Here is a 6,087-nt window from a genome sequence, read left to right on the forward strand (position 1 = left end):
AAGTATATACTGTAATAAAAAAAAACATTGAGTTCGTGAATGGAAGCCTCTATGAAAGCATGAAGCTCAGCATGACTAAAATCCAAGATCTCTTGCACACATTATTGTCTAATAGGGTTTTATTTTTGCCTAATTTCATATTTTCAACTTAGTTGAAGGATAAGAAGTGTTTCTTACTTTTGATATCTTATCTTAAATATAAATCAATTTACTAGTATAAATTTTCTGGGCAGAATTAAAAATGATTGGAAAACAACTCACAACAAAAGGAGTTGTTCTGAAACTATAAGTCAACAGTATTATAAACATGAGAATACACATAGGGTTTATTCCAAATAATCTTAGCATAGACAAATGTCAGCTTTTCTTTACTGTGAAGCACTTTGGTTTTAAATGTGCTTTATAAATTAAATTTACTTACTTCCTTTTCATTTCAATATCCATAAAAAAATGAGCCCTATATCCTATTTTGATTAATATCCACAAAATTGTTAGTCAGAGGTTCCCAGGCTTCAAATAACATCTATTGTATTAATACTTTCAGACAGTACTACCGATGTGTTCGTGTTTCAATCAAACCTCCCGAGAGAGAAAGAGCCTTCCAGACTCTGAAACAGGCTGTGAGGAGCTTTCCAAATCAACTTGCTGATCTGGCAGCAGCTATTTTCCGTCTCCCTGTGGCCCTCAACCAACCTGTTTTGTGGACTGAGGTGAAACGGTCACAGTATGTGAACTTCACTGCCACAATACACCACAGAATCAATATTCCAGTGGAGGGGAGATGTGTGCAGGTCCCTGATGTTTACTCACACTGCCAAACTACAGCAAGCAAGAAGAGAACACAGGCTGCGGTCTGGAACAAATACAGAACCCATGGAAGTTCTAATGATTACCTCAGAGGAAAGAGCTGCGGAAAAAAGTCAGAGACTGAGATGGTGGATTTAAGGTGGATGGATGATTCAGGGGTGCAAATATTTGTAGGGATATACATGGTTCAATCAAACACACATTGTAACAGACTATACAGTTGTTTTACTCTCACCTAATATTTCCAAAATGTGCCCTTTTGAAGGAAGTATTCAACATATAAACCTATGTTTACAATAATACAAAAAAATTTGCAGTGCAGTTGTCCTTGCGTTTTATGAAATAGGAAAGTAGTCGTTTATTAACACTCAAAAAATATCCATATTGCAATGTCATTGATAAATTTATATTTACAAAATGTTTGTAAATTTACTTATTTTCTTTCATTTTGTCAATGGGATGAGATTATAGCTGTAAATCAAGCCCTGGTATGACATGGTATAGGTTGAAATCTGGAAGCGAAAGAAAAGAGTTCAAATCAGGCCCTAACAATCGGTTGAACATCAAACGGGTGGCTTTACTATTAAAATAATTCTAATTATTTTCTGAACTAACAAGGTTATTGCACCACCAGCAGCAGAGCAAAGAATGAGAATAAACTGCCACATTTATGTCTCACTTAGAACCTGATACAGACAATGCATGTCAGCCCTGAGCTGAAAACTCACAACTGACAAGCCTCACTGCAACTGGATCGGCCTGTAATCCGTCACTGAAATTTCCTGGGGACCCACATTTCCATCTGCTTCCAGTCACTGATATACACCACCACTGACATTATGATGAATGAAGCACAGAGTAAAATTTAAGATGAGATTTGAAATCCAATAAGGTACTGCCCACAGCTATTTTGATGTACCAGCAGCCCTGTGGCAACCAATAATGCGATAACAGCCAATAACATATTACCTGCAAATAACGTGATAATTTTGGCCATTTTAAATGTAATAAAAGCAACAGCATAAAAACTTGCCAATTATGTTTTAAAATTTTGAGCCATTAATGTAATAAAGTTTTGCCAATAATGCAATAAATAATCTAATAACTAGAGCCTTTAATTTAGTAATAATAGGACTGCATTTCTTGGAATAAAAGATTTTTTTGAAGTTTTTGTGGATATTATTCCATCCAAAAATCTTTACCAACACAACAGTCTATGCATAATACCAGCAATTTTCTTTTGATTGGACTAGCTATTTGTCCATTCACTTCAATGTTTCTCAATATTTGTATAACCCTTACGTTTATACGGGAATGTATGAACAGGGATTCCACAAAATTAAGAATTTTAAATTGTAGTAAATATGAGAATTATCTACCTTTCAACATGTTGGAAGTATGGAATTTTAAAGACCACTGAGGAAAATCTAATCAGGCTGGTCAGTCACATGACTTTGCCAGCTTGACATCAATTAACTACACTATTGTCATCTAGTGGTCAAATGTGGGTGTTGCAAAAGAAATCTTTTTTTTAATGTTTTTTGTTTAGTTTGTTCGTGTGTTGCCAACTTCATTTGTAACAAAAGTGTCTAATAAGCAGAAGGAAGTTCTGGAGATAACTTTAACAATCAAGTTAAACAAATAATAAATAAAAAAATTAAAATAACTTCAACAGTGGAAAAATAATAGTAACAATGTGTTTCTCTCTGTGTTTGTACATGCCTGCAACATTTCTACATGGTCTCTCTGTAATAACTTATTACATTATGGACAAAAATTGAATTACAATGTTGGCAAATTATTACATTACTTTCTTTTTTATATTTAAAATGGTCAAAATTATTACATAATTTTCAGGTATTATTTACTCCCCAGCAAGTTGGATGACAAACAGTTGAGGACCTCTGAGCCAATAGCATAAACACATTGATATTGGGCATGATTTGTGTGTTATCACCTGCTTCAGGAACTCAGGAGCTGCCAGGTGATGGATTAACCAGGGAAACGGTTGAGAAACATAAGGGTTCTTTCCATTATCTGTCTCAAATACTGATTGACCAACAAAAGACAAAACGGGGAGCAATATTGGTTCAGCATTTCTCTGGTGTTCTAAGCTAAAACACAGGGGCTGAAAAGTCATGCCAAGGCTGCTACTTTTCTGCTGGCCAGGTAAGCTTATATTTATGAACAAGCAATTTTCAACTTACGCCTCTCACAGGTTCATGTTGTTGTTAGTATGCAATAACATCAGGAAATGTATCCTGATGAGATAGATCACATGAATTGTCTGTCTTATTACCACTATTCCAACTCTGGCCGTATGTGGTTTGTTGTGTCAAACTAGCAACCAGTAAATTAAATTAATGTGGCAAGAGTGAGCGCAACACCTACTGACTGGGAGGTATAAATTTTGTCCATTGTACCTTTAAAAAGAATGGGGGCCTTCAAAAAACAATGATGTTGTGACCAGCATCTTCCAAGGAAGGTGCAGATGGTCTGTACACATATTTTTAAAGAGTAATTCAGCTCCATAAAGGGTTACTACAATGGCTCTTTACTTTTGACCTGTGCCTTTAAATCTGTTAGCTGCACTAAGTACCTCTTTATAATTTAGGGAAATACCATTTATTTACATTTCATTATTCCTCACTGAAATGGTAGATTATTGTCTCAGGGGAGGTGGACTAAATGAAAGTGGAGAATTTTAAAATATAATTGGGACTCAAGCAGAAAACACCTTCATGGTAATTACAGTTTGATACAGAGTGACAGAGTAATTCAGCACACTCTTTTTACTGTTTGTTCCTAGTAGAGGATTAGAAAAATTAGAACTGGCTGATACAAGCGTTTCAAAGTTATTAACTAAACAAAGTGACTTTTGATGACACTTTTTATGAGCAGTTTGTTCAACCTATTTAAATTTGGATAAATCTTTGGGGTTAATGCAAGTGCTGATTTAGGAAAAAAGTTTTATGGATGATGAGACAAATGAATCCTATTCAACTTTTTTAACTCATCACCTTGGAGAAATCTGACATTTATTGTAGCTGTTGTCGTGCACTTCTTACATTGGTTGTAATAAGCTATATGGGAGGTGACAGAAGTTCTCTAGTGCCATTATCATGACCAGAGTGAAGGGTTCAGTCATAATACATCCTGTGGATAAAAGTCTGTACACGTCAGCTGGATCATACAAAAATGACCTCGGAAAACAAATGTTCAAATCCCATTTGCAACCGCCAAGTTTCATGATTGCAACAGCATTTTAACTGAATTGTTTTTAACATAATACAAAACTTTTCAATGCGAGAAAGCTTGAACCCCATTTGAAATTTATTACTGTTATCATGACAATGAAAGTCACATAATACCCAAAATACCATAAACTCAAACTTTAATTTTATTTGAACACACCTTACTACGTTAACCACGAATATCATAAAGAAATCCTCATCACAGCATATATCAGTGAAATAACAGAAATGACAGCATAAATCATAGCGTAAATAACAGCATAAGTCGTCACATAAATATTTTTCAAGACAGAATATGCTGCTTCTGTAAGTGGTAATAATCTAGCGGTAATTTATCAATGGTGTTATCTGATGATGAATTTATATGGTTAACCTATACATCAACAGTGAGGAAGTGATAGGGAATGAGATCAGAATTATTTTTACCTGCCTTATTTATTGGGACAGTCCCACACAACAAGTTACATTGTCCACAACTCTGATCACTTTAGTTGGTAATATATCACACCCTAATTTTGCATGCTTGCATAGGCAGAAGGCCAGTTACTATTCATTGAAAATACTTAATTGAAACTCTGAAAACTGTGAATTTGCAAATGACCAATATATTAGCTTTGGAAGCTAACCTTAAGCAGTAATGAATTCATAAATGTCCTCTTTGAGGCTGTGCCAAACTTCACACCAAAGCCATGGTGTATGCCAACCTTTGCTGGGTAGCAAAGCACAAAATGTACAGCTGAAGCTTATGGGAATCTGTAGCAGGTGTTTGGTCACAGTGAAATAATGGGAAATCATGAGCGGATGACGATGCTAGATGAAATGTCAAGACATCCAAGGCCTAAATCATTTTGGGAACATGGATAATAAGGCAAAGATGTTGATGGTTTAGATGGCATAGATAACGTACTGCAAAACATACTGCAAGTTCACTCAAGGTATCATGCTAGTTTATGAGTTATATACTTCTAGCACACTAGTTAAAAAATGCACACTTTATCGCAGTTAGTTGGGAACATTTTTTCTTAACCTCATCATTATGATTATTGACCTGCTACAGAATAATGACTCTCACCATGCACTTTGGCAAAGAAGAACATTTTATTCTATATGATAATTACACGATACATAAACTCTCTGTGTAAGGCAAGAATACTATATTACATTTTCTTAAGTATATCTTGAGCAAATGACTGTAATATTCATATAGTGGTGGTGCTTTAGGAGTTTTAGAAAAAAATGTCCAGAGGAGCAACCTTGGTAAGTGTACAGGTAGAAAGTTACAGAGGGGGAGGGGGTGTAATACTAAAGGCTATGTCACTAAATGTTCACAGTTTGGGGTCAAAAGCAGAAAAACTGTAACTATAAGTAAATTGTTTTCTTTATACTTTTCAGTAAATAATGTAAGTATACCCACCTACATACATACCTATGCCTTAGTACAAAAAAGTATCAGAAATGTGCACTTTTATTTGTAATTAAAAGATGAATATTCGTAGCAAAAAAAAGAGCTCTTTATAAGTGTATTAAATGGCATTACCTTTCAATAGGAAAATATTAGTGGTTTTGAATGTGAAGCCTTTCCACAACTGCTAAAATTCTTACTTAATATTCATATGAAAGTTTCTTAATCATAATAGTTCATCTCTGGACATGCATGTACACACATTCATATAAGTAATGGAAAAATTGAGGGTTAAATTTCAGAAACGTCTTGTGAAGACAGACATACATTGTGGTCTAAGCTCAATGCTAGTCAGAAATGGAACACAAACAAAGGTATCCTGCGGTATTTTGCTTTATTTCAGTCATCCACGAAGGGCTTGGGGTAGAGCCACTGCTCCTTTACATTGAAAGGAGCCAGTTGACGGCACAGAAGGCAGTTAGTTGAAATTTAGACTCAAGAAAGTGAAGTTGCCTAAAAGGTTGTACTAGCTCAGTGTATCGTCCCTATGACATGCCCGCCTCCCCCCCCCCCCCCCCCACACACACACACACAATTTTGCAGATGCCTAACCTTAACATTAAC

The sequence above is a fragment of the Aulostomus chinensis genome, chromosome 16, assembly GCF_037954235.1.
Source record: "Aulostomus chinensis isolate RoL2024-O1b breed Wild chromosome 16, RoL_Achi_v1.0, whole genome shotgun sequence".
NCBI lineage: Eukaryota > Metazoa > Chordata > Actinopteri > Syngnathiformes > Aulostomidae > Aulostomus > Aulostomus chinensis.